Source organism: Pteropus alecto, unplaced genomic scaffold (assembly GCF_000325575.1).
Source record: "Pteropus alecto unplaced genomic scaffold, ASM32557v1 scaffold156, whole genome shotgun sequence".
Lineage (NCBI taxonomy): Eukaryota > Metazoa > Chordata > Mammalia > Chiroptera > Pteropodidae > Pteropus > Pteropus alecto.
This window is the reverse complement of record NW_006437746.1, coordinates 729,423-755,454: the sequence shown is the minus strand read 5'-3', so window position 1 is coordinate 755,454 and position 26,032 is coordinate 729,423. Positions and strand designations below refer to the sequence as shown.

At 41.0% G+C, this 26,032-nt stretch overlaps 2 pseudogenes; one reads left to right on the top strand and one right to left on the bottom strand.

The window, feature by feature from the left end:
- Nucleotides 1-547: 547 nt before the first annotated feature.
- LOC112482121 lies at nt 548-666 on the bottom strand (annotated as a pseudogene).
- A 6,595-nt stretch (nt 667-7,261) lies between these two features.
- Nucleotides 7,262-7,380, top strand: LOC112482091 (annotated as a pseudogene).
- The last annotated feature ends 18,652 nt before the right edge of the window (nt 7,381-26,032 follow it).

Sequence of the window (26,032 nt, the reverse complement as noted above, 5' to 3'; positions counted from 1 at the left end):
TTCTGAGCCTGGTCCTCCAAACATGACGTGCGAAGGTGGTCCATGTGGTGCAGGAAGAGAATGTTAGATCTTCCATTTCTGCTTGTTTTCCCCCTCTCGAAAGACAGATTAAGATTTTTAGACTATTTAATGTATGGATGGACACTGGGGCCCTCCCTCAGTCGCTATGTCAGAGGGTCCCATGTCACGTGAGCTCTATGACTTGAATCCCCTCGATCATTTGCACTGTCCGGCAATGTGGTCAATTAAGTGGATAGACAGCGTATTGTCTAGTTTTAAATGTAAAATTGGCAAGTGACTTAAAAACATTTCTACGAAGAGAGGTATTGAAGATAATTCTGACTATGGAAATCCACGTGAACAAAAAAAAAGCCTACCAGACACTCCTTGTCCTGTACTATTTTTTTTTTTTTTAGGCGAAGTAACCCTTGGTTGACCTCACAGATCGCAAGGACCTTGTCAACTTACAATCCCTTATTTATTTATTTATTTACCTATCTATCTATCTATCTATCTATTTGTTTATTTATTTATTTACTTTATTTTATGCCTTCAGCACCTGGTCTTCCTAGGTGGTCTCCCATCCAAGTACTAACCAGGCCTGACACTACTTAGCTTTCAAGATCACACGGGATCGGGCTTGTTCAGGGTGGCGTGGCCGTAGACAGTACTGTTCTATTTCACAGAGACAAACTCTGTGTGGCTACTGAGCACTTGAAATGTTGCTTAGTGTGACTCAGGAACTGAAGTTTAAATTTTATTTAATTGTAATTAATTTAAGTTTGCATTTAAAACTGATACTCTATTCCATTCCTGGAAAACATCTAAGTATATTTAGCATGACTTGAGGATGTGGATCTATTCTGGCAACTATAAAATTTCTGAAATCTAAATACAGATCAAGAATTTCCAATAATTTTTAGCAATGGAATTGAGCATCTGTAAATGGAAAATACACATAAGACTTCAAAGACTGGGTATGAAAAAAAGAATATAAAGCATCACGTTAATAATTTTTAGATTATGTGGTGAAATGTTAATATTTTTAATACGCGTGGGTTAAAATATATATTACTAAATTTCATTTCACCTTTTAAAAACTTTTCCAACGTAGCTACAAGAAAAGTTAAAATCCCATGAGTGACTCCTATGAAATTTCTCATGACAACACTGATAGAAATGATTTGTTTTCCTAAACCAGATCGCCCACCTTTGAGGGCCCTCGAAGGTCTTAGAAAATGTTAGTATTGTCTACCTCCCTTCAAGCTCTTTGTTTCATAGCCAAGTTCACCAGAGAAAGAAAAGACATGCACCACACGGGCACGGACCCCGCTGGGGTCATTTTCTCTGTGCCAGACGTGGGGCTGCCAATACCATCATTTCCATTGGCAAAGCTCTTGCAACTTTAAAAGAAAAGTGTAATTACTCTTCCTACCTCACGGAGCTATTAGGAAGCAAAAGCAAGAAACTCTATGTGAAAATGCTGCGGCTTCTGCACAAGGGCCGATTGAAATAACAGCCAGGTCAGCACTTTTCCACATTCTCTCCTCTAATCTTCACGACACTTATTGGATCGACGACATCTCATCTCAGAGAAGAGGAAACTGGCACAGAGAGTCTAAGTCACTTGCCTAAGTCCTGGAGCTGGTATAGGGTGGAGCTGGTATATGGCGGAGCTGGTGTCTGAACTGCCAGGGAGAGATGGACAAGGGACCTCACCATCTGGCAACAATTTTCAAATGAGAAACTGAAACTGCAGGTCTCTCTGCTCCTCTGCTCTGCAGGCTGCCCTTTCGGCCCTTGGAGAGAGAAAAACTTCCTGAATGTACTCATTTTATTTCCAGAGTTTTCTGGTAGGAGGGCTGGTTCTTGAGAAATGAAACCTCATTCTTGAGCTGGCTCCGTGCATTCGGGGATGCACCCAGGTGGCATCAGTGTGGCCAATACTAACGACTGCTTTGTCCAAAGCAACAGTTGATGCCCCGAGGCTGCTTGTACCTATGGCCATGAGGCCACCCTCATTCCTGTTATTCCTCCAGTCTTGTCCTACCACCTCCGGCCCTGAATGCCTGTTTCCTCCCTCCCCAGCCATGACCAGCAGCAGGCCTGGCATGGATGATGGAGAAGGACGCTTCCAGCCCTCCATGGCTATACACAGGGCCCGCCCCAAGCTGTGGATTCCAGGCCCAGCCTTCTCTTCTGAAAGGTGGTAGTTTGACTTGGAATGAGATGCTCCTTCACCTGCCAAGTTCAACACACAGTGGAGACAAACACAGCTCTATCCCCAAAAGGCCCTGCCTAAGGCAAGGCACAGACAGGGCAGTTCATCAGGCGAACAAGGCGAGGCAGGGGCCAGGCCAGAGCAGCAGGGCGGAGGTGGGGAGAGGGCGGGTCGAGGGCCTGAGGGCCTGCAAACCGAGGCTCTGTGAGAGGAGGCGCGGGTCAAGTTTCCACTGCTGCCCACCTCTTTTTTCCAGCTAGATGCTTTCCCTTTTCCCTTAAAATCACCCCATAAGGTTTGATTGATGTCTCTTCTTGTTGTTGTAACTGGTGCTCCTCAGGGAGTGTGTTCAGCGTTTCCAAGAGCTGGCACAGCCTCAGAGAGAAGCAAACTCCCCCAACACAGCTCCCCTAATCGAGCTCCTGGTCAGCCCCTGGGCCTCCCCACGACCTGGCCTTCCACTCTTTCTCTACCACCATTTCACTCAGGTGGGGAAATCACCACCTTTAAGAGATTCACTCCAAACCAGTGACGTCCCTGGAATATAGAAGAAGCCTCACTAGGATGTCCAGAAGCTTAGAGTATGTGACCCGGGGAGGAGGAGGCTAGAACAGACAAACCACTTCTGCATGGTTCCTACCCAGCCCCACCCTCGCCCCCCCACCCCCAGTATAGTCAAGGCTTCGGCCTCTTTGAAGAGCTGTTTAAAATTAGTCTCCAAACTAGCCGATTTGAGTTTTAGGTGCTGTCTTCCAACAGAAATGAATGAAAGACCCCATCCCAGGTAATCGCCCACCTGAATAGCAGGCACCTTCATAACAGAAAAGGTCTGTAGGGTCCATTTCTAGATTGGGCTAAAGCTGATCTGAGGCACTAAGTTACTTTATAGTTACCGTTGAATTTCATCAATTATTACAAAATTACTAGCTATATCAGTTCTGACACTTCTAATAGCAACTTAATAGTTGTTTATTAAACTTTCCACAATTATGACTGCTTAGCATATCAAAAGGCTGGGAAAATACCTCCTAGATAACCTTGGGAAGAGAAAACAGGCACAAGTATAACGGGTGACTTTGCTGGGCTTAACACAGATCTCAGGATGGCAGCAAAGTCAAATGAAGGTGAAAGCCAACCTTCAAATAAACAAACCAAGGATTGAAAAAAGTGCTAGGATACCAGAAGTACGGATGAACCTGTTGTGCAATTTTTAACAACTTCCTCTTCTAAGTAATTTAAAATATTCTATCATATGTTTTGCACTTTGACTCAGCATTATATAATTCCCATTGTGGTGACAAATTCTCCTGTGCACATCTTATTTACAAGGTTATGAATGCAAAACCTTGTGTCCCATGCTCTCTGGACAAGTTAAGTGATTTTAATCCCTAATATTCACCAAGCTTGATTTGCACCTGTGCTGTCCTTAGAATATAATACAGGTGAATAAAAATGGGATCTCATTGTGCTACTGGTAATATCTGCATTGAGGTTTTACTGTGTGTCAGGCATTTTATATTCATATTCATTCAATCCTTAGAACAGCTCTTGGATTTTGCTATTATCCCTATTTAACAGATGAGGCACTGAGGTTCAGAAAGGCTTATGTAACATGCCAAGGTAATAATGCTCAAAGTGGCAAAAGCCAAGATTTAACCAATGGATAGCAAATTTCAGATCCCATGACTTAATTGCTATGCCACACTTCCCTAGTTTGATAGTCAACTAATCTGTTGACTATTGATTTAAAGTGCTAGCACTCTGATTTAGTTTTCTGATTTGGTGGGAGCAGATATTGTTGGGGCACCCTCAGGTCCCCCTCAGATCCATTTTACTGTTTCTGTGTTCTCTTCCTCCAGCTTCCATTGCTTCTGTAACAAATTGCCACAAACTTTGTGGTTTAAAACAACATACATTTATTATCTTACAGTCCTGGAAGTCAGAAGTACAAAATAGGTCTCATGGGGCTAAAATCAAGGTGTCACAGAGCTATCTATCATCCTTCTGGAGGCTCTAGGGAAGAATCCATTCCTTGCCTTTTCTAGTTTCTAGAGGCCACCTGCATTCCTTGGTTTGCGGCTCCCTCCCTCTGCAAAGCCAGCAATCGCATCATTCTGATCTCTGCCTCTGTCGTCATATGGCCTCTCTGACTCTCCTAGCCTCCTCTTTTACTTATAAAAATCCTCGCGAGTGCATCGGGTCTAACATCTGAATAATAGGAGTTGCAGAAAGAACACAAAAAGAGGGAGAAACTTTCAAGGAAACAAAGAAATCATCAAAATTTTAAAAACGAGCCCACACAATGAAAGGGCTACATGCAGCCTTTAAAAATGAGTGAAAAAAGAGCCCCTTACAAAGCGTATCGTGGTAAAATGTCAGCATCTCAAGAATAAAGAGTCCAAAGCTTCTAGAGAGAATATAAAGTGGTACATACAAAGATCACATTGAAATTTAGTAGACATGGATGGTCTATGCCTTCAAACTTGAGAGGAGTAATTATTCTAAACCTGGAAGTCTATGCCAATGCCCACGCGAACTATCTATCAATCGTGTGTGAGAATAAGATATATTTTCATGCATGCAGGGAACCTAAAAACTTATATCCCCTGCCTTTTCTTAGAAAGCTGCTGCAGATGTGTTCCAGAAAAACGAGGAAAAAATGAAGAGAATAGAAAATATGGAACCCAAGGACGGGAAAACCCAAAAGAGAAATGACAGCTATGCAGTAGGTTTAAAGAGTGACCATTTTAGGATTTGTAATATACTTTTAACTCTCTAGAAAATCATGTTAATACACTGATAGATCCAAGAAACCACTTGAGAAAAAAATTTAAAGACAGGTACATAGGTTATCTAATTAAAAGGGAGACAATTATCAACTCCAGGTAAAAACATAAAAAAGGAAATATAATGTCGTACCCTCCTGTCCTCTGCAATAAATAGGATTTCTACAAAACTTACAATGTAAACTTTGACTATTGAATAAACAAAATTTTTATAAATAAACATATATACTATAGGGAAAGAAATAGTTGGTGTCATAGGCTGAAATGTGTCCATAATTGTTGACGTCCTAATCTCCAATACCTCAGAATGGAACTGTATTTGGCGATAGAAATTTTAAAGAGGCAATTTCGGTTAAATGAGATTATTAGAATGGGCCCTAATCCAATATGATTGGTGTCTTTATAAGATATTAAGACACAGACATGCACAGGGAGAACACCATGCAGACACCAGAAGGAGGCAGACATCTACAAGCCAAGGAGAGAAGCCTCGGAAGAAACCAAGCTTACCATCACTTTGATCTCCAACCTCTAGCCTCTAGAGCTGTGAGGAAATACATTTCTGATATTTAAGCCACCCAATCTGTGGTACTCCGTTATGGCAGCCTAATCAGACAAATACAGTCAGGAAAGATGAAAGATGCATAAACCTTCATAAATTATGAGGAAGTTAAGATGCAAAATGTTCAAAATTGACAAATCAAGAAATATAAAATTAAGCATGTTGCTTAAAGAATATGAATATAAATTTAATTTTTAAAAGCTAAAGGAATTTAAAGCATCCTCTCTGGAGAGTGGAATGGGGGCCCACGATCTACAACTTTGAATCCTTGAAGCCAGATATATTCCAGAATTCAGATATTTTCTGAGTTTTCAAAAGGTAATATCATGCACACACACTGTGTCATACTTACTGCCATCAAGGTTTGGGGCAGCAATCAATAATTAACACCGTGTTTTTGCAGTGAGACTTTAAGCTTAGGTTAGGTTGTGCCACCAGAATGAGCTTTGGTGCTAACGGTGCCCCCCAAGAAATCAGTTTTCAAAGCTTTTTTTGGTTTCGAAAAATGCAGACCAGTAATTGTAGACTTGCACTTGATTTTTTTTAACTATATATAGTACTTACTTTGATAAAAATCAAAATCCTTTTTGAAAGATCACTCTGGTAGAAGGGTAGGGGTGGGGTGGGGTGGGGTGGGGGAGGGGGTGGGAAGTAAGAGCACCCCAGGGGGCGAGACTGGAGTAGGAGACTGATGAAAAGCTAACACAATAATGAAGTGACCAGATTTAAGGATCTGCGGTAAGGCAGCAGTGATGAGTAGAGATAGAAATAGATAGATTGAAAGATATTGTCCAAAAAAGAAATCAAATGGGAGAGGTAAGGGAGAAGGCACAATCGAGGACAAAGCTCAGGTTCTTGATTTGGGAAATTGAGTGGGTTGGAGGGGCCATTAATTGAAGGAAGAATGTGGAAGGAAAGGACGTTTGGAGGACAAAGAGACAGGTGAGGCTGAGGCCCGTAAGATGTTCCTTAGGAGATGTTTAGAAGGCATTTGAAAACATTTGGGTTAATATCAATTTTACATACCCAATGGCAGGTTTCCTAGGGAGAAGGGCAGGGAGGACAAAGCAGGGACAGTATTTAAGCACCCAGCTCTCCTCTCTGCTTTGCAAAGAAAATGACCAAGGGAAGAAAATGACCAAGCCCTGAAGTCAGCCCACTAGGTTCCCATTCCCCAAACTAGGGAGGCAGCTAAGGTGACGATAGATGCCCCTGGGCGTCCTCTGTGAGGAAAGGAAATAGCTTCCCAGAAAAGCCAATTCTAGATTCAGTTAACAGCTAATGTGATAATTGACAACTCCCTTTGATAAGAGAAGTTGGAAATAATTCACTTTCTACTATCTCCACATATCAAAATTGGAGAAATTGTCAGAAAGAAACTACTCCTCAAAAAAGTGCCAGTTTTAAATTGTTTCAGGGTTGAATTATTTCGAAATCAAACCTCATATGCTATTTAGGACATCCCAGAGAATAAGAAAGAAAATATCTTTATTCTTTTAAAGACACTGACATAGCGCAGATACTGGAACTTGTCCACAGTATTTAAAAAACAAAAACAAAAACAAAACTCCCATATTTATAAATATACATGAAAAGTCTAAATACAATAGCAATAGAATCTAAGGGTGCTTTAAAAGTTAATTCAAGTGAGATTTATTCCAGGAAGGTAAGCACAGTTAAAAATTAGGAACCCTCTATGGTCATGCCACCCTGAACAAGCCCAATTCCGTCTGATCTTGGAAGCTAAGCAGGGTCAGGCTCGGTTAGTACTTGGATGGGAGACCACCTAGGAAGACCAGGTGCTGTAGGCATAAAAAAATAAAAATAAAAAATAAGAGATTGTAAATTGCAAGGAACCCCAATACTTTACTTCCTCATATTAACATATCAAAGGGGATGATGATCATGGGGGATTTCCAAAAAGCATAACGTTCTAATTTTTCAGAAATTCAATAAAATCAATAACGTACACACACACAACCAATACCTTTGTTCCTGCTTAATGGTGAAATATAAGCATTCTGATTAAAGTCCCCAATAGTATCGACATACTAAACAATAAAATAAAAAGTAAAATAAATGGTATCAATATTCTAAATGAGAAGGCAAGTTTCCCATTGCTGGCATATGTTATCATTGCATTCTGTGTAAGAATAGCCAGAATATTCAAAAAGAAGAGTCATTGCGGGGTTCATTCTATCATATTAAATGTGCTATAAATCTAGTTACTAAAACAATGGTGAATGAATAGACTCATCAATGAAACAAAACAGATTATTGCATATTTAAAGGGTGAAATTTCAGATCAGTGAGGTGCTGAGGAAAATAAATGTACGTAACTGGCATTCTTCTTATATAAAAAACAACCTTTTTCCTAAGTCTGCTTTCTAATAAATCTCTTTTGACTTGAATCCTTCTGACGGAGAAACCCAGATTCTGGTACTAGAGAACTCAGTCTAACCTGCATTACCTCATCTAGTTCTCAAATATGAACCTGGAAGGTAGATTTTATTCTATCTTACAAATAAAGAAAACTGAAGTTTAGAAAGTTAAAAAAATGTGCCTAAGTGGTAGATCTGGGAGTAAAAGCCAGGTCGAGGAGGTTCCCAAGTTCATGTCCTTGGCCACTTGAGAGGCCTTTTCCCATCTCAGCCTCTTATTGTCATCCAAACGTCGAGGCCAGGTACAGCCCTTCTGAAGGATAGCCCATGGGTCACATTTGTCGCACTGGCAGGTCCTAAACAAAGGCAGGTTTTTGCTTAACTAATGCCTCAAGAGTCACAAGATAAGTTCACATAAAAATACCCAAAACATACACAAGTTCTGCCACCTATATAACATGCTACCACCATATCACACCATTAAAAAACAACAACAACAACAAAAACAAACAAACAAACAAACAAACAAAACACCAGTTTTGAAATTCTATCTCTGGCTACACATTCTGCACCAGAGAATGTTAGGTACGTTATGCAACAAAAAATAATTCTAATTGCCCTCTCTGCCTACCCAGTCATTCCATGAGTCCATTAAGCAAATGAGACAAGCCCAGAGTTCTCAGCTCCACCCAACAGACCTAGGAGATTAATCATCTTCCATGAAGTCTTTAAAGATTGCACCCCCAAGCTCTCTCATCTGTACACACCCCTAACGATGTACATGTCACAGTGGTTTCCAAGGGTCTTTCACTGCATCTACTATGGATTTTCTGGGGGAAAAAAAGGAACTCATATTCATATTTCTAAAACCTGTGAAGGCTCCTGGCCCTTGATGGGTATTTCATGTTTGTTAAATGAACGAATGAATGAATGAATGAGTGAGTGAGTGAATGAGTGATGAATGAATGGCAAATGGATAAAGGCATTATTACTCTTCAGACTACAACAGAACAGAAGCTAAATACCAGAGAGGACACTTATGGGCTGACTGTGGCTATGGCTTCTTGCCTAAGGTACCTTTTCATTCATAGTGAAGGCTGGAATCTTCCTTGTTACGTATCTCTAGTATCACAATACACTGTTACACAGATATATTTTTACATGTCTGTTTTTAACATATTAACCTTCGGATCCTTCTCAGAAGAAACTAAATCTCTGTGTACATTTGTATCCCTAGCAGCTGGATCAAAACTAGAGCAAAGCAGGAACTCAATTCTTGCTGCTTCGGTGCGTGAATTAATGAGTGATTGAGTTTTTTTTCTTAGTCTATCAAAAGTCTAAACACGAGACCCAGGATGAAAGTCTTCTGACGGAGAAACAATCAAGGACCCATGCATTTTCTGCAGGCGACTTGGCCTGAGGTCCCCTCTCATCTCCCCTCTGGGGAGGATCTTCGTTAGACTGAGACATGAGACAGCCATAGGGGATCTGGCCCAGGCAGCATATTCTAAACATACCTCATGTCCCATGGGTCACTAAGGGCTGTGACCAACAAAGGAAATATTGTTGTGTTGAGAGGAAAAACAAATTTAAAAGAAATAAAGCTTATGATGCAGCTTAGTTACAAGACAAGAATACTTCTTTCTTAAACAGGAAGGCGGAGCAATGGGCATGACCCAGGCTGCAGACACTATATCAGAGTGACCATCTGGAGAAAGAGATATCCATTCCAAGGTCTGCTATCAGTCAGAGGAGGCCAGAATTTCAACCAGAAACTGCGAGAGAATTATTATTGAGCCTTTTGGAGAAAGTTCACATTATAATTAAACTAAGTATTACTGTTACTTAATCTTCAGGGGTCTAAAATTGTCCTAGGCCATTATTAGTCCTTTGAGAAACATAGATCTTCCTTTGCCAGTAATAACCTAAGACATTTGTGGAATTAAGCTGTAGTCGTATTCAGTTCATATTTTATCTGCATAAAATTCCCCAAGAAATTCATTAACCAGGCTTTTTCATTATAGCAAAAGAACTCTTATGTTTAAAAAAATAAATTCAGATAAAGCCTACCCTTCGACCTTTCTTTATAACCTAGGAAGCAGGTGGCAGCTTAAGATAGTCTCTAAATATTTGTGTCTAGAACAAATTTAAATCTCTTCTATCAATTCCCGTAGAGCAGATCTAAAACCCCAAACTACCAAAGTTCCCTCACTTTGTGGTAGGGATTGAAATGAGTCTATGCCCAAATCAATGTAAGCATGACCTGAGACATAAAATTATTCTTTGTGTATATAAACACACACACACACACACACACACACACACACACACACACACACACACTTTTTCTAGCATTTTAGTAATATTATCACTTTGATCTAAAATTTGTTTCTTCTCACATCAGCTAGTACTGGATTCTTTAACCTTCTTTTATAGATAGTTTTCAATTCACTGATCAGCTTAAATCTCCTGAAACCTGTAACTATAAAATCCAACACTGAAGAATATACCAAACCATTCACTGTAGGCACAGATGTAAAGGGAGACTCGAGATCACTGGACATTTACTTAATCAGGATTTTTAATCAATGTTTTGGACATGTGCAAAATATTTACTCAGACCATTCATAGACACCAAGCATCCTCTTCTACCTCTATGCCCCAAGTGCAGGAGTATCACCGTAAATGAAATCCTTGCCTTAATTTCTCGTCTAACATAAGCACTGATTTTTCTTCTTTTCTATTAGTATTTTCATTGAATACAAACTCTGGATCTATCCTTGCCTCTCAAAATGTAAAAATGAGCAAGACACAGCACTTGCTCTCTCTCTCTAAAAATATATATATATATCATATATATATGTATGATATATATATATATATGATATATATATCAAAAAGGGGAGCTAGACATGCAAATAAAAAGCTGCACTATGAACGAGACAATAAATACCGTTATTGAGTATTTACCACATGCTGGTCATGGAGCTAAAAATGCCTCCTGCAGCTTTTTGCTAAAATCCTATGATGTAGACCCTGTGATTTTCATTTCCATTTTGCAGATGAGGGACTGAGGCTTGGAGAGACCAGTCCACATACTCAGAGTCCTAAAACTAGGTAATGGGAAGAGCATGTTACAACAAGGAAGGAAGAGGCAGCTCAGCCTAGATGAGGCAGGAAAGATTTCAAGGAGCAGGAAAGATCCAGATTCAGCCTCGAAGAATGAGTTAGGAGGCCTCTGAGTCAATGAAATAGACCATATTGCAGGAGGTCAAATGTCTAAAAAGGCTTTAAGAGCTGATAACTTGAACTTCTTTTTGGTGTTTGTTTCCTTGTCTAGCCAAAAAAAAAAAGCAACAAGATCACTAAAAAAAATGAAATGAAATTAAATAGTGTATACGTGGAAAACCTTCTATCATCCATCCCAACTCCCAGCTTGATCTTTCTCTCTTCCTAAAATGTTACAATTATCCATTCATTCTTGTGGGTGAAGGTATTTTGTCTGCTCTGTCAGTTCTCTTTTAAATATACAGATGAGACACTTGTTAGTCATTATCCACTAACATTCTGGCATGAATCAATGTCTCAGCTCAATGCTAGCCCTGGAGTTGATTGTTAGTTACTGCTTAGATGACCTTGGGCAATTTTCTGAACTGTATATAAAATGGGGATGATAATAGTATCTACCTCATAAGATTGTTGCAAGGATAAGAGATAATATGAGCAAAGCACTTAGGACAGTAAGCACTCAAAAAATGTTAGCTAATCTTATCATTAACAAGACCTTGAGGAAAGGGGGATTGGAAGGGAAGTGTCTGGATGAGGGGAAGGCTAGGGAGAACAGATTTGAGGGAGACCATCCCTGTCAATCTGGAGCTGAGGATTAGACACAAAGACATAAGAGACCAGAAGGCAGAGATTGTTTGAGGGGAGACAGGAGGGGTCCCATCTATGCTCTAGTACTGGTTGGGTCTTACATGGTTACATACTGGTTTCCCCACAAACCTTACCAGTCTAGTTCATCACTGTATCCCCAGCACCCAGTGCCTCCCACGTGCTCGAGAAGTGTTTGTTGAATGAATGAGGGATTAACTTTTGTGTTAATACATATAATATGTATGGAACAAAAGCAGAAGGAAGACACTCTAAAACGTTCATTGTAGTTACATTAGGTTCACAAGATTACAGATGACTGTTTTGTGTTACTTGTCTCTCTGTTTTTCAGATTTTCTGCACCAGTCTTTAGTCTTATAATTTGGAGGTGGATGGGGTGCAGGGGCAGGGGGCAGAAGTGGGCGGGTCAGGCCATTCTTGATTTTCCAGACTATCCATAGTTAGATTTTCTCATTTTTCCCTCATAAAAGAGGGAATTTTATGAAACAGAGCTCCTCAAATTCTAATGTGCTTACGAATCATCTGGAAATCTGGCTAAAATGTAGGTTCACATTCAGCAGATCTGGGGCAGGGACCCAGAGCCTGCATTTTAACAAGCTCTCAGCTGAGGCTGATAGGGTTGGTCTGTGGACCACAGTGTGAAAAGCCAGGTGTAATGTAAAATAAACCCAGCCCAAACATACAAAGAAAACAAAGGCAGGAAGAAATATGCCAATAGGCAGATGGCATCTCATCCAACATGACTTCGGGACATCTCTCTCTTAGATGGTGCATTCTTCAGGAGTCTATTTTTGCTCACTTGGTCTGTTTGGAGTCTGTATTGCTCAAAAGAAGGGATTAGAGTCTATTGAAGCCCTGGGGATACTCATATTTTCTCAACAAAAGGAAGGGCTGGCTCGTTTTTTTTTTTTGCTGTCTTCCATTAAACACCAACCACCACCGTTGCTGTCATTTTGAGTTCTCTTTAGATTAATGCCTCCTAAATTAATTTTGTGTCCAATAAACCTCTTTAAATATGTTTGTTCAGCAGACCAAATTGGACCCTTCGATTTAACTAACGGTGGAAACGCAGCCACACAACACTCGTCCCCATCCGCACGCGGTCGGCCCTGCTCTTTCATTAGTCACTGTCACCGGCGGTGCTCACTGGTCCCTGCTAAGCTCCTCCATGTAATGAAATGTTGCTCCTATTGAAATATAATCCTCCCAGAGCACAGAGGGGCATTTTCTAAATTGGCTGGAGCGGATTACAAAGCCCTGAAGAAGAAAATAAGGAAAAGTAGAAGCAATCCTTAATTTAAGATTTTCTGACAGCGGCGAATCTCCACCTTTCGTTTAATCCCCCATTTCTCACAGAAATTTTAGCACGCTCCGCCCCCTCTTGTTCCACTCCATTCCCATGGCTATTCCAACCCTGCTACTCCTAATATTACAGACTTTGGAGTCTGTCCCAGCTCCTCGTTTTATAGATGAGGAATCTGAAGCTCTGGGAGGCTGGATAAAGCCCTCTGGGACACCAAGGCTTCCTTCCTTCGTGACCTCCAGCTGTCTAGATCATGGACTTGGGAGTGAACCAATCAGGTTTGCTGTTGTTTTAACATCTGGATATTCCTGGTAAACAGCTTTAAAAGTCAAATGGTGCTTTAATAATAATAACAATATAGGTTTTACAATATAGAAATTTTTGAACATACCCCAAAGTAGAGAGAACAGTATGATGAATCTCCATGCATCTGTCATCTAGTTTTGATAATTATCATCATTTGGCCATTCTTGTTTATTCCCTCATTTCATCATTTACTTATTTTTATTTAAGAAATTATTGTGCAACTTTGGGTTTGATGAATCTCCATGCATCTGTCATCTAGTTTTGATAATTATCATCATTTGGCCATTCTTGTTTATTCCCTCATTTCATCATTTACTTATTTTTATTTAAGAAATTATTGTGCATACTTTGGGTTATTTCCAGGCTTTCCCTCTATGTCTCCAAAATGATAGGCATCTGCTATTCTCTCCATATTTATTAATTTTAGATATCACCTGTTGACTTCATATTAAGGCAAATCAAGACATAGCTCTCTTTCCCAGCCCAGCATCTTATCCTATCTGTTTCAGTTTCTCCAAGGAAAAAATTCTAGGTCTCCTGCAGAAATGGAATGAGAATCTAATGTCTAACTGCTTCTTACATATACTTCCAAATAACTACTCTCTCCAGTGCCCAATCTCACCAGCATGTTAAGGCTCCTGGGCCCACCATATCTGAACCTTTCCTGTATTCTAAATGACAAAAGCAAGCACACAAAGGATGTGTGTCCACACCCCCCACCCACCCACACACACACACTCACACACACACATTTGCAAACACCTGCAACCAGCCAGTTTTAAACTTCATCCTCTTGGCTAAGAAATGAATCTTTTTGCCTCTTCTCTCTGACCAGGTGTTTTGTGGTTTAGGGCTCCAAGTGTTTCATGATTTCCTATTTCTTGTTCTCCCTATTATTTTGGATAATTTTTGGAGAAATGAAAGATTTTTTTTTAAAAAAAAAGAATTAAAAACACCTTTACTCCATCATTTTCCAGAATATTCTACTCATTACAATTTGAAAATGGCTCCATTGGTCGTTAGCCATGGCATTTTGAGAGAGACTTATCTGCACTGAATCTCAGTTTTCTCAAGTTTCCTATCAATCTTCTCTCCCTGGGGAGGATGGATTGACTAAGCATGATGCTTGGGACACAGAGGAGCCCTGTTACATCAAGACATGGATAATGGTCAGCATACAAGGTAGTGTTGTGACTTCCCAGAAGGCTGGAGATCAGAGCAGGTCCCAGGGATAACTCGGTACCCTGCTTGGCACCACCACAGGCATTTACCTGGATTTCCAGTTCAGCTCATGGCCCAAACACCATCCCAGGATTGGTGGGGCAAGCAGAAGGCTCACCTCCCAAATCTCCACAGTGACCATCACTGTAATGGAGCACTCTACTATCCTGAGGAAGAACCAAGGGGTCCAAAGTCCTGGTCGTCCTCACAGAATTCAAATTTTGCATGCCACTTTAGAGTTTTATTATTATGTTTTATTAACAAACCAAAAATTATCTGTATATCTATAAAAATTATTGTTTGGTCCAGCAATCTCACTTCTAGGAATCTATCCCAAAGATATGTTGGCAAAAATAAGAAAAGCTATCAGTATATGACTATTGCCGCAGGATTATAAATAATAGCAGAAAACTGGAAAACAATTAAATGCCCATCAATAGAAAAACTATTGAAATATGGTATATCCACACCGTGAAGTGTTACACGTCTATCAAAAGAGGTACAGTATAAGGAAGTAGTTGCCAGGAGAAATAGTTAAGTAAAAATTTCAATGTGGTACAGTTTGCATAGTTCCTAAAAAGTGGTGGAAATGAAGATATGCATATATATGCAAATGCATATTTTAAAGTGAAAGGATGAACCACGCAATTTTTTAAATGGTTACCTACTTACAGAGGGAAATAGAAGGGATAAAATCCAGCCTTCTCTGAATATACCTCATGTTCAGGATTTGACTTAAAACAAATAATTTACATAAATAATTTACATAATTACAAAGTGAAATTAAATTTGAGAAAACACAATCCCTGAAATCAAAAGCAAAATTAAACAAATGAATATAAATGTATATCCTTTGGCAGAATCGTAAGAACAGATATTCTAGGCGATTCTAAAGGAATTACTTCCCTAGTAGGATATACCTTAAAAACAGAAAGAACTTGCAAACTCATAAATTTTTTTCAGTAATAATTTTTGATGGGAGTATTGGTATTATTATCCAGGAGACTCTGAGTGTGTGTATTGTAAAAAAAAGCGGGGGGGAAGGGTATTTGTGATGGTGTCGTTGAGAACCAGGTTGTTCAGTGCAGGAGGAAGGTGACACACGTCAGGTCAGTGAGGTTTACTCTGTTATCCTAAATTTGAATTGATGGTATCAATATAAACTAATAAGATACTTTTCTTTTTTTAAACTTTTTTATTTTTGAAATAATTATAGAGTCACAGAAAGTTGCAAAGATAGAGATGTTCTATGACCCCTTCACCCAGTTTCCACTAATGGCTACTTGCTACATAACTACAGTGCAGTATCAAAACCAGGAAACTGAGGTTGGTACAATGTGTATATATAGTTCTGTGTTATTTTGTTACATGTATGAAATTTTGTAGCCACCACTACAATCAAGGAACAGAATTATTCTATCCCCACAAAGACCTCCCTATCCTCCTGCTCACCCTTCATAATCATACCCACCTCCTCCCACTCATCATCTCTAACCCCTGACAACGACTAATCTGTTTTCCATATCTATAATTTTGTCATTTCAAGAATGTTACATAAATGGAATCATACAGTGTGTCGTTGGCTTTTTCATTCAGCAAAATGCCTTTCAGATCCATCCAAGTTGTGTGTGTGAATAGTCTGTTCCTTTTTATGGATGGGTTGTATTGCATGGAATGGATATACCCTAGTTTGTTTAGCCATTTACCCACTGAAAAATATTTTGGTTGTTTTCTGTTCAGGGCTATTACAGATAAAGCTGCTACAAACATTTATGTTCTGGTTTTTCTACAGACATAAGTTTCATTTCTCTGGGGTAAATGCCTAGGCGTATGATTGCTTTAAGTGTACGTTTCATTTTTAAGGAACGGCCACACCATTTTACATTCCCACCAGCAATCTGTAACGACCAGTTTCTCTGCATCCTTGCCAGTATTTGGTGTAGTAACTTTTAAAAACATTTTTAGCTGCTCAAATAGCTCTATAGTGATTTCTCATCATTGTCTTAATTTGAGTTTCCCTAATGGCTAGTGATATTCCATCCAAGTTGTGTGTGTGAATAGTCTGTTCCTTTTTATGGATGGGTTGTATTGCATGGAATGGATATACCCTAGTTTGTTTAGCCATTTACCCACTGAAAGATATTTTGGTTGTTTTCTGTTCGGGGCTATTACAGATAAAGCTGCTACAAACATTTATGTTCTGGTTTTTCTACAGACATAAGTTTCATTTCTCTGGGGTAAATGCCTAGGCGTATGATTGCTTTAAGTGTACGTTTCATTTTTAAGGAACGGCCACACCATTTTACATTCCCACCAGCAATTTGTAAGGAACAGTTTCTCTGCATCCTTGCCAGTATTTGGTGTAGTAACTTTTTAAAACATTTTTAGCTGCTCAAATAGCTCTATAGTGATTTCTCATCATTGTCTTAATTTGAGTTTCCCTAATGGCTGGTGATATTGAACATCTTTTCATGTGCTTATTTGCAATCTGTATGTACTTTCAGTGAACTATCACATAAAACTATGCGTTTTGCCCATTTTATAATCGGACTGTTTGTGATTTTACTAAGTCTTGAGTGTTTTTATATATCCTAGATATGTGTTCTTTGTCATATATGTAGTTTGCAAGTATTTTCTCCAAGTATGTAGCTTGTCTTTTCATCCTCTTAACAGGCTCTCTCACAGAGTAAAAGTTTCAATTTTGGTGAAGTCCATTTTTTTTTATTTTTTTCTTTTATAGATCATACTTTAGAGCTCTTGACCAAGCTATAGGTCCCTAGTACTTTTTCCCATGTTTCTCCCTACAATTTTTATAGTTTTATGTTTTACATTTAAATCTATGACTCATTTTAGGTTAATTTTTGTATAAGGTATAAGGTTTAGGCTGAAATTTGTTTTGCCTATGGACACCTAATTGCTCTAGCACCATTTGTTAAAAGGATGATCCTTTCTCCATTGAATTACCTTTGCTACTTTGTCAAAAATCAGTGTGGTTTATTTCTGGATTTTCTGTTCTGTTCTATTGATCTGTGTACCTATAAACCTCTGCCAATGACACTTGCCTTAATTATTGTAGCCATGTAGCAAGTTTTAAAATCAGATGGACTGATCTCTCTCACTTTAAAAAGAAAAAAATGTTTTAGCTACTGTTGTTCCTTTGACTTTTCATATAAATTTTAGAATAAGCTTGCCTATTTCTATAAAAAATATATATTGCTGGGATTATAATAAAAATTATATTCACCTATAGATTAATTGGAGAGAAGCGACATCTTTTCTGTGCTCAGTTTTTCAATCCATGAACATGATGTCTTTTCATTTATTTAGATCTTCAGTTTCTTTCATTAGCACTTTGCACAAGTCTTGTATGAGTTCTGTTAAGATTTATACCTAAATATTTCCTTTTTAAACTAATCGTAAACAGTATGTTGATTGGTTCAGTTTCTGTGCATTCAATGCTTGTATATAGCAACACAATTCACTATTAAATTATACAATTCACCTTGTCTGGAACTAGAAACATAAGATATTCACTTTTAAAGTAGATGCAAATATTTCCTATTTTTTCTTGGAACACTCAAAGAAGGTTTTCTGAACATAATCCTCAACTGATATTTCGGTTGGTAATCCACAAAGACTCAGACTTGCCACTGCTGGCATCTCTTCAGAGGCTTTCAGAAGTTCAGCATTGCTCTTAGATTGTCCTTGACACAAAGGGAACACTTATACCAGAGACACCTAAGAGAGAAAGGCAGCCGATGAACAAGTGTTGGGCACACTGTTCTTCAGGTCTGCTGAACTCCCTTAATCCCATCCACGGCCACTGAATTACTGCATTCGAAATTTTACCCTGGAGCCTTCAGTCAGACCCAGAAAGATGGTCTGTGAGCTTCTGATGGAAACCCTAGTCCCCCATTCTAAACCCTTCCCATGAGTGCTCCCATCTCTCTCACATGTCTGTTGGTGCCCAGAGAACTGGTTTACAAAGGTGGAAAGAGGACCAGGAAAATCAAAGTCCATTTCATTGGGTCTGGGTCTTGACTCCCTTACCTGCTTGATGTCCTCTTTATTCTGATAACCGGCAGTGACTGGCTCCCCCATAGGAAGAAGAAAAGTATACTGCTGCCTCAAGCAGTGGGCACTTTTCTAGAGTGTTCCGGTCCTGCATCACAGAGTGATGGAATAGTCACAAAGGATTCCTGAGGGTGGGGGAGGCCCTGCCACCCTCCTGGGCCTCTAGATCCCTGGGTCTCCTCCTTCAGGTCTTTTTATTTGCCAGCCCTGTCCTCTCATCATATCGTGTCTGTACCTCAGTGTGATTTTTTATTTGTCCTACTTATGAACCAGACATTACCTGGGCAGTATTACCTGGCGATCTGGCTTAGACTCCACCAATTCTACAGCCTTTGAGAGTCTGGATTTTCCCAGGAATTCACAGCTCTGTGAGTTCTCACACACTGAGTACCCCTGTGAAACTAGCACCCGGAGCAGGAAGCACCTTATTCCTGGCACCTCGGATGCCTCTCTGGTCACTATTCCCACCACCCTGAGGGTCGCACTGTGGCATCCTCTGATAGCATGGATTATTAGCAGGAATAGCGTGAAGCCTTTATGTGCATTAACTCATAGAATCCTCACCATGCCCCCTGAGATGGTTCTATTACTGACCCATTTTACAGATGAGAAAGAACACACAGGATGAGCTACTTGTCGGATGGTTCTATTACTGACCCATTTTACAGATGAGAACACTGGGGAACATACAGGATGAGCTACTTGTCAAGATCCCACTGCTGGTGATGAGCAGAGCTGGGCTTCAGCACAGTGTCTGGCTCCAGAGCCACACTCCTGAACCACTAACATCTTTCCACTTGATGCTCAGAACCCAGCGATGGGGCATGAGGCTCAGAGCCATGCAGGGGTTGGCCAGAGGACCTCAGCTAGAAGGGCAGATTCAGGTTTGAGCCCAGACTAAATCAAGGACCATTCTTGCCCTCTTTTTTTACATGGGGAAACTGAGACTGGAAGAGCTAAATGGATTTCATTGCCCTACCTTCCAGTGGGTTTTGCTCATGGCTGGGGCTAATTTGTCCTCAGTCAGAGCTCATGTCTGGACTGAATGACCAGAGGCCACCTGACCCTTCAAACTTCTTGGTGGAGCCTGAGACTTCATCTGCACTTATGCTGGGTCACCGAGGACCCAGGGACCATAAGAGGAAGAAAAGACAATAGGAAGATGTGTGCAGCAGAGGGTGAGCAGAGCAGAGGCCTCTGTGCATTTTGTGCTCAATGGGGGATGACCTCTGGGCCTCTGATCTTCAGGGACAGCCCACATCAGCCTTGATAGATGGCACAACAGCATCCGGGTGTTAGTTGAACTGTATTCCATTCTGGTACTCAGGCCCTCTTCCAAGCTCATGTGGTAGCTGGTGGCAGAATTTAGCTCCTTGTGGGTATAGATTTGAGTGCCCCATTTTCTTGCTGGCTGTTAGCCAGGGAATAGAGGTCACCTTTGGGTCCTTGCCATGTAGCCTCTCCATAGGTTCTCTCACGATATGGCAATTTTCTTTATTCGAGACCAGCAGAAGATATTTTTTCATGCTTTGAATTTGTTCTTTCAGTCTCAGCCCCTTTTAAAGATTTAATTGATTATGTCAGGCTCACTTAAATATCTCCCTTTTCATCAGTTCAAAGTCAACTGATTAGGGACCTTAACTACACCTGGAAAATCCCTTCCTCTGGTAATCATGGGAGTGACATCCCATCATATGCACAAGTCTCGCTCTTACTCAAAGAGAGGGAATCACACCGAGCATGGACAGCAGGGATTCAGGGACGGGGGGCCCATCTTCGATTTCACTTTACCACGCCAGGTGACACTGTCGATTCCGTTCCAGGGGCCACGTTTGAGAACCACTACTTTAATGGAGCTACTGAATAAATATGAACATTTACAGGATGGTGGAAACAGTGAGTACAGAAAAGCCATGATTACATATTTCTGGATGAAGATTTCTGTACAAAATGGCAGGGAGAGTTCGAGTGGAAATCCACTCCCTAAATTGAATACCTATTGACCCTGGATACAATTCCTTTCATTATGAAGATATATTTAAACTCAAAAAAAAAAAAAAAGATAAGGAGGACCAGAAATTGAACGTAAATATGCAGTGGTGAGTGGGGGCTAACACCTTTGGCTACTAAACTCTGACATAATAGGCATAAGTGATTGAGTGTAGCCCTTAGCAACATTTGAAACTATTGACTATGCCCACTCGGTTCTATTACACATTTCCCTAAATGTAGGTGGCACCGGTGCTTCCTGGTCCCTCCTGGGACTCTGCACACTCCTCCTCAATCTCCTTGGCATGCCCTTTCCCTCTACCCTCAGGTCGTTGCTTACGGCTTCTACCTTGCATTTTCTTCTCTTTTCAAATGACACATTCTCCTGGAATGCTCCAACAAAACCCATGGCTTCAAAGACCATCTCAGAGTTGAGACTACTCAGTCCTTATTCCCCACCCAGGTCTCTTTCCTGAAGAGCAGACCCATATATCCAAGCATGTCCAAGACAGTATCATCTATGTCTCCCAGCCATTCAAACTCAGCATGTTCAAAATTGAACTCGTGACCTTTCCCCACTCCAAAAAAAAAGACAATCCTTCTCCTCCCATATTTCTCATCTCAGTAAGTGGCATCATCATCCACTAAGATGCTTCAAGCAAACCTAGAATTCTCCTTTGAGCCAAAACTCCTCCTCACCCCCTACATCTAATTCACCACCTATCAATTCCATCTCCCAAACAATCTCTTCTTCCATCCACCTCTTTGCATTTCCACAGCCACTTCCATAGTCCAGGTCATCATTTCTCTTGCCTCCGTCATGAAAATGATTTCCTAAGTTACGTCTCTGCTTGTAATTTCCTCCTAACCCATTCTCCTCTTCTTAGCCAAAGGGATTCTACTAAAATGCAAATCTTATCATATCATTCCTCTACTAAAAGCCTCACTGGATTTCCATTGTTCCTTATGGTAAATTCCATACCTGGCTTCAAAATTCTTCATGACCTGACCCCACCTTGCCTCTCCAGTTCTGGTCTTGCCAATCCTCATCCCACCTTCTATAATGTAGACATACCAAACTTTATTTCATTCTTCCCATAACCTACCACCTCTTCCCTTTTTAACTCCTACTCAGTTGTCAAGTCTTGGCTTACCTATCCTATCCTCCAGGAGACCTTTTCTGACCCCCTAGACAAGGGACCTTCTGGGGACCCCACCAAATATATCATAGCATCCTACTCTGCCTCATCATAATATTTATCATACATTATTGTGGGTGCTGAAAGCTTCTTGAACAAAGACACGGTGACAGCCATCGTCTGGTCCTCCTCTATGTCCTCAGTACAGCTGTTGAAACAGTGAGTAAACTATGTCTTTCCCGAAGCAGTAAATGGCTGAGGGTCTCAGAGACAGTTTTTTGATAGATCTACCATGGAAGGTGCCACAGGTACTGAATTCCTTCAGGAAACAACACACAGTCACTAGGACTCAAGCAGAGAGATTTTTCTCCTGAATGAAATATGATTTTAATTTGCACAATATCCACATTTATAATAACAATAGTTGCATGAGACCTGCAATAATAAGTCCCTAATGTTAACCTGGGGCAAAATATCTAATACAAATTAAATTGGCTCTGTTCCTAGGAATTTTAGTATATTGCATTGTGGGGTTTTAGCCAAAACAGAGAATAGCTGATTAATATTCTAATTAAAATCAGAATGGAACAATAGGAAATTGTTGGTTTTCCCTAGTAATGAATAAACAAATGCCTTCCCAATAAAAACAGGCTTCCAATAGACATTTAGAGGGACTAGGTTCTGTCTTCTGTGGGAACTATATGACAGGCCTACCTAGAAGGTTGTGAGGCCTTGAAATCCTGATGTCCCCCAATTCTACCCCATGAATGCCCTCTTAACTACAGAGGCATTTTTGGCCTTTGGACAAATACTGGATACACACAATCATTTTCTTTCCTGTTATACCCCCAATGTGGAGAAACTATCCCATCCCCAATCTTGAAGGGGCAGCTCCACTAAACAATATGATTTTGTCTTTGGCCACAGGTCGTTAAAATAGATGTGTTTATTACACCAAGCTGGGTCTATCCAAAGGGCACATGAATATAGGGAGCTGAGCTGGAAGGCCAAGTGGTCTTGCAGACTGAAGGAACTCCTTGCGGGCAGCCATGATGGTTCACTGTGGGCCCCGTGAACGAGCAAAACTCCAAGTCTGCAAATGCAGCCATCACCAAAGCAGAAACAGAAAATGATGAGGGCAGAGAGAAATCAGAGTACGCGACATTTCCCAAAGTGCTGATGATAAATCCTCCTCTTCTTAAGCTAGTTCGAGCAGCTTTCTGTTCCTTGCTATCCAGGAACTACCGGGATAAAGGAAGCCGTGGCACAGGTCCCATGATTTCCTGCCCAGGTTCTTAACCTCACTCCTGGTTACGACCTGTACCAGTGCCTTGGATGAGAACAGAGATGACGTCATAAAGAAAACGGTGGAGAATGTAAAGCTGAGCAGAGGAGCAAGAATAAGGTAAAAGAATCAGTACCCAAAAGAGCCCCCAATAACTAGAAATATGGTACCTGTAACAAGAAAAAGATCTACGTGGGCGAAGGTAAAAGACCTGCACTTGGACTGGGTGGAAAAAAATCAACCAGACCGTTCGAGATAAATGGTGGAAGTGAAGACCTGAGTGAGGGACAGCGATGCGTGTCGCACTGACTGCGAGGACTTAGTCGAAAAACGCGTTCGCCACGTCTATGCCCGCGAACTCAGAGACTGCTGCACGCTCCTGCTGTGGGCCAGGCACTCTGCTAGGGGCTGCATAGCCATACGCCCAGATTCTTACTATGGGTTTCCTACTATCTGATAAACAGAGAAGGCCTCGCCTTCATCAAAGTGGTTTAGAAAAAAGAAGGGGTTAAACAGAGTCCCGAGCTCACCACGTTCAGCCCTTGCCCCCTTCCACCGTGTCCACTCAAGGTCTCATTTGCAGCTCTAATGACCATCGGGTCCTGCTTCTTCTGGGGCTTCTTTTTTATTCTTTCAACAGATGTTTTAGTTCGGATTCTCCTGAAAGCAGATCCTGAGACCAAAACAAAAAACAAAAACAAAAAAACAAAAAAAAAAACAAAAACAAAAAAAACCATGTGCAAGTAGCTGATTTGGGAGGCGATCTGGGAAACAGCAGCTGAGTGGGAAACTGAGGTGGAGAAGGAAGGTACCAATGGTGACCTTGATCATGAAGTCATTTTCAGTAGCAGTTATGACAAACTCACTCACGAGAAGGAAAGCGTATGATTTTTCAGGAGAGGCAAAACCTAAATCGAAGCTCAGAAGGAGATAGAAAATCAGAGATCAGCTAGTGTAGCCCTTTATTTCACCCTAATCTATCCACACTCAAAATGGTTAACACACCTTAGAATTGTTGAGCTGGTTCTGGATCCCCCACACCCCTGCCTTCTCCTCCATGGAAGGTGCCACAGGTACTGAATTCCTTCAGGAATAAACACACAGTCACTCCACCACTCCTACCCCGTACCACATACTTTACATTACCCATACAGAAACCTAGATCAGGGCTATCAAACTCAAGTGGCTAAGGGGCCAGGTAGAGGATGGAAATGAATGTGGTGGACAAATAGCACTAGTGAGGGTTCCCCCACCTGAGCAAACGGCCACCACTCAGTCGATTGTACCATGCAGGTGTACTGTCCACTGTGACCAGATGTTCTTGAAGAGAAGCCCAGGGCCTAGATGTTTATGTGAAATTTAAATGTAGCAAATTAACTTGGAATATTTTTAAACTCTGTGTTCCAAGCGAACACTGGCCCGCAGTTTACATAGTACCTGCCTTGGATGAGAGACCCCATGAAGAAATCAACCTCCCTCCCCTCATGTCTCACAGCAGGGTGGTTCGTTATGAGTCAGTGTCTCTGAGCCTTGGTTTTATCACCTCTAAAATGAGAAAGTGGCCCCTGATTTGAAGGATTTTGTAGGAACTAAGACTATTTAGATAAAGCACATAGCACAGCGGCTGACACAGTCAATTCTCAGTACGAGACGGCTGCTCACTCCCTTTGCAGCTGAGACATCTGAGGTGCGGCTGTTGGTAAGAGAATTCTCCACAGCCTTCCACCTGTTCCTTTCCTTACTGTTAGGAAAAGATGTCCACTGCTGAAATGTAGTGTAGGGTGATCTTTAGTTGTTTATCCTTAATCTAAATCAGGTCTTTTAAAAATCAGGAAGTTTGGTTTTGCATGTTTTCTGGCCTGTGGACAAACAAATAAATAATAAGAATAGAGAAATAAGTAATAAAAACAAAAGAGAACACATCCTTACAAGTAGCATTTAAACGGAAAGCATGATAGCTATGACTTTGAAGGCAGGGGGCTCACTTCAGGCCACAGATGCACAAGGTCACACACAAAACACGTGTGTTCAGACCCAGTTTCCAAGTCTTGCTGGGTGGCCAAGGGCGGAAGTCAGTCAGCAGTTGAGAACACACTCATGACTTCTCTCAAAAGGTGAGTGGGTCACTGCTTTCAAAAGAACTGAGCTGGGCCACGATTAACTGTTGACAATGTAATAGCAGGAGGGCAGAGGGTCAGGGCAGAGGCCACTGGAAGCGGAGATGTCTGTGGAGCACCGGGCTTGTTCGCAGACTCCCTTCTTGACCCCCTCCTCGCCAGTGATGTGAGACGTTTGACAGCAGTGGAATGTTTGAGCTCAGACTCATGCCTGGGTTACTGGTTGGACTTCCCGTGCTCCATTCTCATTCTTATTTGGTGATGATTTTCATACCTGAATCATAACAGGCAGAGAATATTTGAAGTTGCATCTTCTAAAATCCGTCAGGATTCTGGAGCAAAGTCGTGATGGCGTCAAACAACTTGGGACATTTCGATCCCTGCTAGGTGAAAACGTTTCTCTAATTGAAAATTAAGTAAACGACATAGAGAATGGGTGATCCCTGCATGCCCACCAGCCCCTAGCACCGTCCTTCGCACAGTAAGCACTCAATACCTACCGGTTAAATAAAACCAACTCTCGGCCAGAGGAAAGAAAGACTCGTGAAGTAAAGCCAACAGTAGAGTGAAAACTGCTACTCTCCAAAAGCATTTACTCCCGTATTCTATTTCACTCACTAACCGTCCTTCTAAGAAAAGATGGAGCCAGGAATTAAATCCAAATGGTTTGAGACCGGATCCCTGGCTCTGAACCACACGGTTCCTGCAGCTGTCATACATATCCCTTCATTTGGGTGTCGCCGCCAACCTGTGG